This window comes from Taeniopygia guttata, chromosome 8, assembly GCF_048771995.1.
Source record: "Taeniopygia guttata chromosome 8, bTaeGut7.mat, whole genome shotgun sequence".
NCBI lineage: Eukaryota > Metazoa > Chordata > Aves > Passeriformes > Estrildidae > Taeniopygia > Taeniopygia guttata.
Window position 1 is genome coordinate 3,401,579 of NC_133033.1, and position 13,697 is coordinate 3,415,275.

At 42.1% G+C, this 13,697-nt stretch overlaps 1 long non-coding RNA gene across 2 annotated transcripts in view; it reads right to left on the reverse strand.

The window, feature by feature from the left end:
• Positions 1-1,187: 1,187 nt before the first annotated feature.
• LOC115496129 (uncharacterized) overlaps positions 1,188-13,697 on the reverse strand; it is a 150,354-nt gene continuing 137,844 nt past the window's right edge. For both annotated transcript variants that reach the window (XR_012057095.1, XR_012057094.1), the window contains 2 exons: positions 3,069-8,338; positions 1,188-1,483 (listed from right to left, as the gene is read on the reverse strand). This is a non-coding gene — a long non-coding RNA (uncharacterized lncRNA). The remainder of the gene's footprint in view (positions 1,484-3,068; positions 8,339-13,697) is intronic.

The window sequence follows — 13,697 nt, forward strand, 5'->3', positions numbered from 1 at the left end:
AAGGGAAAATGCTTATGGCTCTTGCCACCTTTGTAAACTCTCCTTCTGTGGTGTGAATGCTGAAAAAATCCTGGCTTGGAGTCCTGTTTCATCAACTGGTTCCCCTCTGGGAAGATTGCCAGAAGGAGAAGACCCCCTCCCAAAATGCCTGGCCAGAAAAGCAGCCCACTGGTGCAGTGTGGCAGAGGGAGTGCTCAGTAGTCTGTGCACACAGTGTTTTCAGCAAGTGAAAACGTTGTTTGCTTGCTCCCCAGAATATACAGTACAGATACCCCTACAACTTTTTTTGCCTATCCCTTACACTCCTTGAATTTTAGAAACATGACTGTAGCATTAACATTTTTGTTCAAGGGATTCCTGAGCTCAGTGATGTCAGGGCCAGCTCTGTCTTTCCCTTGTGGAACAGACACTGCCCAGGGCAGGGCAGGCAGGTGACAGCTCAGCCAGGACTGGACTCTTCACTGCCCAGGAGCAAACACACTGTCCTGGGAGGCAAACTGCCAGAGACATCCCCCCCCCACACACACAGCCCTGTGCCAAAATCCAGATGTGCAAAATCCTGAAATCCCAATCTGTCGAGCTGGAAATGAATTTCACAAGCCAAGCTGTGAAAATCTCCTCAAATTTCACAATACCTTACATCTCCAGAAAAATGGCGAACAGAGGTTAAATTTTTTTTTTTCTGCAACATCCTTCCAAGACTTTTTCCATAGGATATGACCAGCTTGCATGAAGTACTTTGTTTCAGTGGTGATATATCACACAGTGGTGCCAAATCCAGTCAGTGTGGGGAGGACTGAAAAGGCTCAGCCACCCTCCAGGCAGTGTGTCCTGATGCCATTCCTGGCACCTTCTACAAAAGGCAGATTCTATTTTGCCCTTTGAATTCCAAAACTGGTGAACACAGTCATGGGAGGCAATCAGTCAAGATCTGTTAATTTGCAAAAAATATAACTGTCTGTTCTCCAAGGGTAAGATTAAGTGGGATCTGTACTTCCCAGATTATAAACAACACGCAGCCTTTCTCCTTAACTCGTTGCAAAATGTACAAATGTTCCAACGCCAGCTCTGTAATCTTTTAAAATCTTAAAACAGAACAGGGGCTCATTCCATTACATAAAAAGAAGTTTGTAGGATCGTGTAGCTACCTGCAAATCACACACAGATAAACCAAACAGCACAAGAAACAGGTATAAAGTCACCTTTTATGTAGCAGTGAGATTGTCATGCTCTGTGTACAACCCAAAACAAATTGTCTGTTTAGAATTAAAATATGATACTGTTTCCAAAAGTCTTGCCTTCAGGGAGATAGTTTTATACCACAGGGCAGATTCAGCTCTGGTGTAGGATTTCTGATTTTCATGGAATTGCACCATTAAGGAATTTGGCCCAACATCTTGCCCACACTGATGCAATTCAACTTTTAAGGGACAGCTATGGGGTTTCCTCCTAAGTCAGGCCAAGTTTCTGGAACAAGGGAAGTCTGTAAAAGAAACCGTTGGAGGGATGTTTTAGTCTGGCATTCAGGAACATTCCCATATTAGAAAACGTCACAGGGTTTATTTTGTACGTCTTGCATGTTAGAATTTCGTGATTTTTCTTCTTTCATTTCAGAGACATTGTCAGTAGGTGGTCACAGTAAAACTGGATAAACCCCAAAGAAATGTAATGAAATTATTATAGACAGAGTGAGTAGAGAGACATTTGTGGATCCAGTTCATTCTGCCTTATCTTTGTTATATAAACCTATTTTCCATACTTAATGTATTGCCTGAGCTTGCAGTATATGATTAACAGAACGTCTGCACCACTCAGGACTCTGGAGAAAAAATGTGAGATGTTAATTTGCCAACATTTTAGGTAACTTCAAATATTCTGGGCGTGACTGATCTCACAGAGTGCTTTGGATAACAGATGGAAATCTGAATACACACACTGATGCTCTCACTGATGTTGAAAACTTCTGTGCAGGAACAAAGAGCTCTAACACTTCCCTGCTCCTGGAGCTAACCTGGTATTTCCTAAAATCATGCAGCTCCACAGGTCATGGCCCAGCAAACAGGAGTCTCCCCAGCTCTTCCTGCCAGCGCTGCATGTACCGGGCACAGTGACGGGGTGGAAATCTGATGCTGTCAAGGCTCTGGGGGAGATTATTCCCTTCCCTCTGCAGTTGTTTGAGCTGCCCAGACAGTATGAAGCACATGCTCAGGTTCTTAAGGATTCCTGGGAAAATCAACACTGTTTCAAAACTACACCAGAACCAAAACTATGAAAAGATTAATCGAGCTTGGGTCAAGAGAGAAGAAGGATGCAATAGCTTGTGACAGCAATGAGCTGGAAAATGATGTGCCCAATTCTTAGGTCTCTTATGAATAAGTCAGAATATTCAGTGCATCACATCAAAAACTCCTTTGGACTATTGACATAATATCTGAAAGAACATGGAAAAGTGATAGGACAATCAAAGGTACAATTTAATTTTCCTACTTGCATTCTTACACTAATCTGACAATCATAAAGCCTTAGTATAAATCAAATGGAGCAAAAGCTCTCAGTAACTTAAAATATAGACAGAAATATGCGTAGAATATGCTTTTATGTGTGTACAAGAGTTACAAGAAACTTTGGCACAGCTGCAATTCGCACAAGAAGCAGAATGAACCTGCTTCAAGCATTCCTTAAAATCCCATTCTGCTTTGGTAACCTCTGGATTTTGCAGCTTGTCTTCCCAAAGCTATGATAAAACTATCATGGCTTTCATTAACTTTTTGAGTCATTGGCTAGTCAAAAAAGCTGAAAGTGATATAAAAAGCAAGACATGACAAAAATCAGAAATACTGGATGTATTTGCCATTTCTGTCAGCCACAGCTATGAATGCTGTGATAAAGCAAGATAAGAAATTAAGGAAGGAAATAAGTGGCAACTGCATTCTTATTTTAGAGTATTTTATATCTGATTGTTCCAAAATGAGGAGGAATATGTGACTGGGTATGTAACTCCACCCTCTCCAAGAATTGCTGGGATCATTGTTTGTGAGTGTATCCAAACACCAGAAGAGTTTCCTTACCTCCAGTCTGTTGCAGTCATGGAAATGCCCTGGGATGTTCTGGTGGACATCTCATCCCTGTGGTTACAGCATACACCGGGAAGTCATCATCTTGGGACTTAAGGGACTGGAAAATTAGAATTGTAGATAATTGTCCCATATTTCCTCCCATGGAATCCTGGCACTGAGGGTCAGCAGCTAAGAAGCAAATCCATGTGCAGGGCACGACTCTGCCATCATGGGCACAGGACCTGACTTAGGGTTGATGAGAGAGCAACCTCATCCTTTGTGACCGCCTATCACAGTCACCTTGAATGCCAAGTGCCTGCTTCAAGTTAACTCTGGGTTTTTTCCTCCTTACTTTATTGTTTTTAAATGAACTGGCAGCTCATAGTTTCATCTAAAAGCTATTTCATATGCTTTTCTGCTTTGAAAAAAAAAAAAAAGCCCCATCTGAGGATTATCTACTCAACATGAAGCTTTAATAAATCACATTATCTAGGATAAAAAAATAGATCTGAGTTATTTTGTTTAAATGTTAGTGAAGGAAGGAAATCCCAGAGAGAGCCATGGATGTGACTGTTTGCCATCTTTTGAGAAAATAAATGTTCTAAGTCAGCTCAGTGGTACTTGTGCAACTGAGTTTCCAATGCTGAAAATTGACACCAATACCATGACCTGAATAACTTAAAATTTTGAACCAAGAGTAATGTCCCCCTGTAAAAGAAGGACCTCCCAAATTAAAACTCCAACTGCTCCATTTTGAGCTATAAAACTGTTTTTCCAAGCTGCTGGTTGTATTGGGCTTCAAACCAAAACTGAGTGAATGCAGAGGAGGAAGTCTGATGTGCAGCAGTTAAAATATATGAAGGCTTTTTGGGGTTTTGGTACACCAAACCCTTCAAAGAACAACATATTTGCAGTTTGGTATTGCAGGCATTTCCCTACCCATTGGAAGGTTAATCTGTCACGGAAGAATACATGGAGGAATATGCTGCTCTCAGATGATATCACAGGCTGGTCATGTCCTTGCTACTTTAACTTTTTCTCAGGCAGAAGAAAATTAGTGTCGCCTGTAATGGGTGGGTGTCCTGATTAGCTTGTTCTCTTTCATTTTACATACTTCTATTGGAGGGAACCAATTCAGAGGTTGAGAGTGGTATTTTTGCCTTTTAATCACAGCCTGTTCAAGGCAATCCATATTTTGGCAATGGCCCACAATGTTATCTTCATCTGTTACCTATTGCCAGATTTATTCCATAGAATTTTGCACAGATCCCAGGACCAGGGAGGCTTCTTGCTGATATTCCTCCCAGCCCATCTCCCAGCAGTCCATCCCATCCCTTTGCAGTGTGTTTAGCCTGCAAAACCCCACGTTGGGACTTTGTGTTGAGCACCAATGTTTGGGACACCCACTCAATGTCCTTAATGTTGGGTGACAGGAAAGCAGGGAGGGAACGAGTCACTGCTTTTGCAAGGTCCTGAAGCCCTGAGCTGTGGTTCTAGGGGATCTCTGCTCTTTGACAACACTTCCCACCACGTGTTCCAGCCAGGAAGATGGATGTACCTTAGTTAAAGTGAGTCATTCACTGAACCTGGGCCAAACTTTGAAGCAAATCTGGGCCAGTTTACTGCCTCAGGAGGAAACCTGGTTTTTGCATGAATTAGATGTGAAAATAAGCAGAGCCTGACTGACATCTCCTCCAAATTCCAGCTGTACGGGTAAAACCCAGAGGGCATGAGCCTCAGGCATGACAAAAATGAGGAGGGGAAAATGAGGCTTCCTGTCTCCCCTGCAAAAGCCAGAGAGACACATTTTACTCAGGACTTAGGCTAAATTGTTAATGATTTATACACTAATTAAGTAATGTTTATAGAATGGCTTACATATATAAATGGCTGCAAAGATGCTTACGTTTTTCCTGCACTCTCCAATTAAACCAGCTTTCATTACAGAGCAAAACAATTCCATCCCAACTTGTTACACCAGTTCTTTAGCCAGGCAGCTTTGCAGCCACTGCTCCCAGCTCAAACTGGGCTATTGTGTTTCTCCGAGGAAACTTCTGTGCTGGTTTGTAGTTGTTTTAATTCCATCACAGATCACATTCTGTTTAATGATAATTTGATTTTGCATTGCAAGACCCAGATGTACATTAGGAGGTCACAACCTTTCCATTTATCTCGTAAAGTAACTATTTTTTCCCTGAGTTCCATCAGGTTAAAACAGTTAGCAATTTTTCTCCTTGAAGTGTCCCTTCAGCTTGGCCAAGATATATAATAGATCAGTGTATCTACAAATGCATTACAACAGTAGTCATCAATTAGTTTTAAACCATCGCTGTAATATATCATTTATCCAGCTTGCTGTAGCAATATTGTGAACATTTAATTTTTTAAAGGCATCTTGATTTTTTAACCTGACGGCTGCATCCCCCTTTTGTCTCCTGTACAGACATCTCCTTAAGGAACAATAAAAATTAGATTTGTTTGACCTGCACTCAGGGTTCGTTTAAGCGAGATGGATTTTAATTGCTCTGCCCAGCCTACCAGACAGCTTTTATGTAATATCCCAGACATTTACGCACTGTCTTTTCCCTTGCTGTAAGCAGGTGTGTGTGCCCACAAATGCCTGTAAAGCAGCTCTTACAATTCATTTCACATCTCTGACAATCCTCTGGGAGATTGCTTTCTCTGAGATACTGGTTGGCATCAAATTAAGGCCTCCGGTCCTTGCCACTTCTTCCCTCCTAACACCATTTCCTTTTGTCTTTAAGATTCACCTTCCTGTGTGGCTAATTCTAAAAGGACCTGGCTGAGGATTGTATTCCTTGGGTTTGTGTTGTCATTTTATGGCACAGGTGACTCACCCCTGCATCTCTCTGTGGTGAGAATGGCTACAGGGCCTTACCTGTCTCTCCCCAAATCCATGATGTCCTTGCAATAAGATCTACAACTGGAAGAGGTTTGGAGTATAAGAGAGCTCAGACTGGGAGCAGCAGGTACCTTTGAGGATCTCTAACTTCAATTAGGAAGTCAGGAGAGGAAGTTATCACTGACTCAGAGCCTGGAACACCCCAGCTGCTCTGCCAGCTCTGAGTGGAGGCACAATGAGCTCACATTTGCCCACGATGAACCTTATTTGCTCCAGCTGCCCTATCGGGGAGAGGAGAACCTCATGTGGAGCATTCTCTCTCTGCTCTCTCCCCTTCCATGGGTGATACAATCTGAAGATGAGGTCCTCTGTTTTTCTTCTTCTCCCCATTCCTAAAAAGGAAGATTTGGCTGTCCCATGAGTTGCCAAATCAGCACAAAAAAATGGGCCTCCTAAGCAGTTCTTTGTGCCTACAGCTGGTTCTGGTCTCTTCTCTGTTGGACACACACATGTACTTAATTCCCAGTTGTGCTGGATGCCTATTAAAAGAACAAATCTGCGAGTGAGGAGGGTCTCTTCTGCCATGTCAGTAGAAGTGAGATACGTAAATCTCCTGTGTGCTGAGGCGAATGAATGCTCAAAGTGCTTGGGAGAACAGCTGGGAAAGAGAATAATCACTTTCTATTCTGCTGCAAAGTGTCACTGATCCAACTCTCTAAGCTGATCCTCATGTGGCTCATTGTGCCTGCTCCATGATTCTGCCCACTGCTTCAGGGGGGTAATTCAGAGTGCTCAGCACTTCAGTCAGCACAGGAGAAGGCACAGACCTGCTTCTCCCACTGTGCTACAGCCAGCATGGTGCAGAGCAGCAAGGGAGCACTGGGGGGGATGAAAGGACAATTCCAGAATTCCAGTCAGGGGCCCTGTGAGGGAGTGCACATGCAGATCATGGTGAGCCACAGAGAAAGCAGTGGAGGAGATGGGAGATCTGCCTATCTTGCCAGCCAAGGAAGCCAGAAGAGGGTTTGGAATAATCTTCATCCGTGCCACTGCATTTCTCTCTTTTTATCTTCCAGTGGTAAATCCCAGTCCCTCAGGAAAGATCCTGAAGTGAGACTGGTACGTGATCATGGGGCAATCACAAAACATTTAAAGAAAATGAAGGGTGCTATAGGAGACCGTGGAAGAAAATCCTGTTTTCCTTTCTTGAAACTGAGCAGAATTGCACATTTGACAAAGCACCTGCACAGCTCAAGGAATTCACTTTCCACCTGCCCTGCCTGGGCCAGCACTCCAATGCTGCCATAAACACACGGGTGACTTCCCTGTGGACGAGAGACAGGAGCAGCAGAACATGGTCAGTGTTAACTGTGGCATCAGTGGAAGAAATTCAGATGAGACATTCACTGAGAAGAGCCTTAGAAGACACTTACTTGATGCAGAATTTGTGAACACAGCAGTGACATCAGGAAAAGGGATGGGAGATCTAGCACATTTACTTTGCATGTGGATAGATAATTCTTAATTTCATATTCTGTGTTTTTTTCTCTGGGGTTTTTATATCCATCAGTAAGCCACACCAGTATTTTTTACTTCCCTGACAGAAGCACTGAAAATCAGAACCCATTTATTTAGTACCAAACAAATGCAGAAATAAGAGCAGTCTGTAGCACTAAAATACACATTTGTAACCCTCTGAGGACCAGATACAGCAGAGCTAGAACACTCAGCAGCTGTAATGTGCACTGAGAAGTCACATTTGTTCAAGAAAAGCCACATTACTTATATTAATTGGATGTGTCCAGCTCATCCTGAGTCCACTTAAGCCTTGGCAAACCTCTAGCTCTGAGCATAACAAAGGTATTAATACTGATATTCCTTTATATTATCCCAGTTACATAACGACTCCCACCTTTGCAGGCTAATACTTATTCTTTGGAACACAGTGAACTATTGACTCATATCTGGACTGGGTTGCCAAAACCTCCTAAATTTAGAGATGCTTGGAACAAGAAAGGGAGTTTGGTTCAGGCCCATCCACAACAGCAAATTAAACACAAGTCATCATCTGTGCGAGTGACATTTTCGGCATGTCCAGAGCCTGGCGGGAGCTGACATTCCTTCTCCCAGAAAGATTTACAGAATTTGTGCATTGAAAAGCATTGAGGTAAACCCTGGTCTGAGGGCCAAGTTCATAAATTAGACCTGTCCCCTCCCTTCAGTAAATTACAGACATACAGGCCATCGGTTGGCTCGCTGTGCTCTTGGCAACTCCAGCAACTCTGCGAGTGTGTGTTCACAGAAAGGGAGTTTGTGTCGTACTCACACATTTACATTTCATTTTCAGCGCTTTTGGTGCAAGGAATATGTTGTACATCATTTCTTCCCTCCATTCACATCAGAGACTGGATTAAACAGACTGAGAAAAAAAGATTAAAAAATATTAAAATGTTGGCACACACTGCACTTTCTCAGCAGAAACCATGTCGCCTGCACATCACTTTGGTTTAAATTATGTAGGTCAATGTTAGGTCAGCAAGAAGTGCTGGATTAGCATCTGCAGAGACTGAGATCCTCTCCTCATTCACAGAACAAGTCCAGATCAAGAAACTGCATTAAAGCTTCATGCACAAAGCTACTTTAGAGGACAGGATATTTCCTCAGGCCGGCCAAGTGCTCACCTGTTCCTCCAGCCCGTGGTTTATATGGAAACCAAACTGGCCAGTTGGCAGAGTGACGAGGGTCTGACACTACCAAACTGCTTCTTCAAACACTGTCAAGGTTTTTATGAGCTGCATGTTTGCAGAAGTCCATGTACCTGTGAAATAACTGAATCACTGTCTTCCATGTGTCAAAATGATGCCACTTCTAGGCTGTTCCATCTTCCTCCCACAGACCTACCACGTTTTAGGTGGAATGAATGGCCTGAAAACCCAAATACGAGTGGCAGCTCAGACTGGCTCTAGAAAAGGGACACAGTGAATGGCACTGGGAACCCCACACAACATCCCAAAGAGATGCAGTTCAGCCTCCCAAACTGGATTATCTGTGTGAAGGTTTTCTCAATGACCTGAAGAACCAGTAGAACCTTTCATTGAAGGCTGAAAGCCTCATGTAATCAAACAACATGAGAATTAAGGTTTCTAAAAAAAAAAAAACAAAACAGTATTTTGATCATACTGCAGGAACTGCTGCTACAAAGTTATGCAAATTCAAATTCTAGATCTTCTGTTTCTGTAAATAAGAATTTTTCAGGAGAGAACATAGACAGGAGACAATCGTGCTCTAGCCTGAAAAAGGGTAGGGAAATTCAGGCTCTAGTCCAGCTCCACTCAGACACTTCGGCTCACTGGCTTCCATTTTCCATGGTGAGACTCAAACAATGGTAATAAAAATTACAATGAAAGCAATTGAAAAATATTTGCATAATTATTTAGCGTGTGTTTGCATGCTTTGCATGTTAAACAAGGGATTGTTCCTCATCCCACACTCTCAGGACAGATAGGGAAGTAGAAAGTGTGGAGCTGAGTGGGAACAAAACCTGATGTGTGCAGAAGTAAATTCTGTTCTGTAGAAAAACAAGGGATACTAAATATTGAAAGATCCACCAGCTTGGTGGAAAAAATCAGGGAGTTCACTTAGGGAACAAAGGCTGTGACACAGAAGGAAGGATGGAAATAATTGTGGAAGCAGCTGACGGATGGTGGGCCAGGCTGGAAATACTGGTAGAGCTGAAATTGCGACAGGTGGACAAAGAATGATGATGATGATTGATGATGATGATGATGATGATGATGATGATGATGATGATGATGATGATGATGATGATGAAGAATCCCTTTTCAGTTTGCAGAGTGATGGAACATGAGTCCTGCTGACTCAGGGTGAAACCCAGACTGGGAGATTCCGCTGCTGCAGGGCAAGGGCCACCTCGGAATCCTCAGTTATCTGGGATCCCAGCCACTTCCAAAGCACTGCTGAAGCCAAGCACCTTCCTGGGGAAGACATTGCTCCACAAGCCTTTGATGTGGCACATTTAAGCAGCAGGTTCAACCAGTAATTCATTGAACAAAGCATTCAAGGCAATGGGACAAACCCATGTGGGAATTAGCCTGAGTCACACTGTGCAGGAGTGGCACCCCTAAGCCGAGCCTGAACCCATCCCGGAGCTGTTCCCTTTTTATCCATTCAGCCTCTGCCACAGATCAAATTCTCCATCTGAAATACCAAGCTCTCCCTCATCTGGAATAATTTTACCTTGATTTTCAGACACCACTTTATGTGGACAGGCCAGATGAGGTTTCCTGAACACTCACTCAGGGAGAAGGAAATATCAGCAGAAATTAATAGAGAGATGTCAGAGATGTCACCTTGGGAGATTTAATTTACTGTGTCCCCTCTGTGCTTTGCCAACTTTCAGCTGACAGCTTTCAGTTGGTTGTATGATTTGGTGAACTAAACTGGGGAAAGGCTGATTAGAGAACAAGAAATGGAGCTGGTGGTTCCATACTCCAGGAAGTAAAATGATAATCCCCTATCAAAAGACAAATATGTGATTCTCTGGCAGTAAAATTCATAAGAGCATCATGAGCTATAAATTAAAAAAAAAAAAAAAAAGACAAAGACATAAAGAAAAACAGAGTAATTCAGCCATGGGAGAACAGCAAGAAAAGCAGCTGGTTCAGATATTCATATTGACAAAACTCTGTCTGGATATCAAATATATCCCTTCCCACCCCAAAATCCTGTGGGCTTCAAGGGAGCACAAACATCCCTTATCATTCTACATCATTTATTGCCAGTCCTACTCTGTCCAGCTACCAGAGCATTGACCTCTGAATGCAGATACAAGTGGTCCTGCTCACCCTTTACCCCACAGTTCAGTCCTGTGGGTTCATGTGGGGAGAAGCCTGAGTTGCCATATGGAACTTATCAGTCCAAGGAAAGTCTTTTTATCTTACATAGAAGGCCATTCACCATCTCCCACTGGTGTCTGCCATAAAACCAAGACAAAGTGAGGTTGTTTCAGCACTGTCTGATCTCAGGGAACGTGGATGGATGTCCATCCAGTTTTACTGCAGTCTGGAATAGAATTTCTTCATGCAAGGAGCACATTTAGCTGTCTGCAAATTCCAGAGGTGTTTTCAGTAGAAGTGCAAGGTTGTGCTACCAAAGGAGAACATGAGCCAAAGATGTTCTATTATCCATATCCTATTAAAGGTCAGCCAGAGCTCTTACCTCAGTGCTATAATGTGACCAGAAACTTAATTGAAAATATACGAAAAGGTTATTAACGAAGAGATGAAACCGTAGTAAATTTAATATAGCCCACAGAAGGACTCTTGCTAGAAAGAGAAGGTTACATAGCTAGATAGATAGGCCTTTAATTAAGGTGTATTGCTGGGTTAAGTGTAAATTTTCCAGGCAAAAATGAAGATAGAAAACTGGTAATTGCTTCCAATTTATATTATAAAAATCAGTCATATTCATTTTAGTTCCTAGACAGCCTTACTTAATTCTAAGCTTCATTCACTTAATTGGAAAGGAGAATTCTTTGAGTAAAAACATAAGGAATTGAGGAAAGAGACAGGCAGATTGCAAGAACTGAATGAACAGCACTTTAACTGAAATCATTAAAACCCCTCGTCCAAGATTTCATATTTGCTCTCCTCAAGGGATATTTATTATCAAAGCTGAGTAGGAAAAGATTGGGAATTATATCAGAAAAAAAATAATCTGTAATGGTTTATTGAAAATTGAATCTGAAGAACTCCCTCTGTCTATTACTATCATAATTTTTCCATGTCTCAAAGTTAGTGTAGAGTAGAAACTCAGATATTTCTCTCACTGATACCTCTTGCAACTCTGGTGTCACACGTAACACAAAGGTGCAGAGAAACTACATTTACCTCAACCAAATTCTCATTTTGTTCACAACAGACTTGCAGAGGGGAGTACATTCAATGAGGGCTTTGTTGTGAATGTTCACACAACTCTCCTTGCATCAATCAGCCTCAGGAAAAAAAAAAAAAGCCTTCCTGAAGGGTGAGCCTTTGTGGGTTTGGGAGTCAACCGATGGTGATTAGGAAACAATCCGTGGTGGCTGAGGTGGCAGATAAGAAGTAGAGATGTGAAGAGCTGACATTTACAAGTTATAGTCCTGGAGAATACCGGTGATTCACAAAAGCAGATATCAGAATCACTTGATGACTACTGTTGAATAATAAGTCTACATCCATTCAAAGATGAAAAAAAAAGTGTTGCCCTAATGAATGTTGACTTATGTGAGGGGTTTAGCTCTGCAGGGTGAATATTCACAGAGCTTCGTGATGTGTAACTGCTCTCTCCTTCCCCTGACAAAGACCAACACAGGATGGGCTCTGGATGTAACTTCTCCACATTCTCTGTTCTGGACAGGAGATAGAATTCTGTAATTAGAATCAGCCAAGGTGCACGGAATTAGTCCCTCCATGCATAAATGAAAACCAGTGCATCAGGAATGCATTTGTGGTGCGGGCAGTGGGTTCTGCCACAGGCAAATGCATCAGCAGCACCATTCCCAAGTCTTTTTGGGCTCCATTTAAGCAACCACTTGAAGAGCATCCATAGAAGGAAGTGGGGAAAGCTGAGGCAAAGGTACTAAATCTCTCCCTATCAGAAGTCAAATGATGTTAGAGAAGTTACTCAATGGATGGTTTTGGTCTACTTCTCTGGTTTCTGGAGGGAAGTGACAAGGGACGCTGCTCTATCAATTGAAATAAGGTTAAAACACCCAGATGCCAGTCGTTCAGAAATATAAAATAATCATGCTGCAAAAGTAATTAACACTTTCAGTTTTCAAAGGGCTGAGGAAGCTTTAACTAACTAAACAGTAAGGTTAGAGTAATTGAAACTCAGATGTTAGGTTGCTAAGGGGAACAGAATAATAGACTGAATTAATTATCTTAGAGAATTCAAGACTAAAACACCAAAACATTCCTGTTTACGTGCAAGGAACGAGCTCTCAGCATATCAAGAACATTGAAGGTAGCAACAATAAATTTTTATCTGTCAGCAGGAAGGGAAGATAGAGCTTCAGAACGCCCAGGGAGGATTAGGGAGAACAGTAGACAATTGACAGTGAAACACAGACAAAGCTGGGAACATAACCATAAAGTGCTTGAGGAAATCCCTAAATCTGCTGGTATTAAAGCATTTACAGGGACTTTTCAATTTCATGGCAGCCTCACTATCAGAGAGTTCTGTCATTTCTGACTGTGGAAGCAGGCTCAGGTCTTCAAGTCAAAAAAGCTTTAGTGAGGTTTGAAGTTATTCCATGAAACAATTTCAGATGATTTCCCAAGATACAGAAACAAGTTAAAAAAAGGTAAGATAGAGAATGTAACAGAAGCATTTCAGCTGCTGGGTAGGGAGCACACACTGTCAAGGTTCAGTGGTGCTTTATCACAACAGCAAAGCATTCCCCAGCCTTTGCTTCTGCATCTGAGATACTTTTGCCAAAATTTATAATTACACCAAGAACTGGATCATTGAAATAACCCAAGTAAAAAAACAAACAAACAAACAAACAAAAACCCAAAAAAACCCCAGGGGGTTGTCTATTTTCCTTAGCCCAGATTATGTCCATGATCTAATTGGAAGCACAGATCCACACACAGCTGGACTGGCACCAAGAGGAACCAGAAACCTTCAGCACAAGGGCAGAAATGAACTTCCAAGAGTAGAAGAATATTTTTATAATGACTTCAATGCTTTGCATTTGTTTTCGGTAGACATAA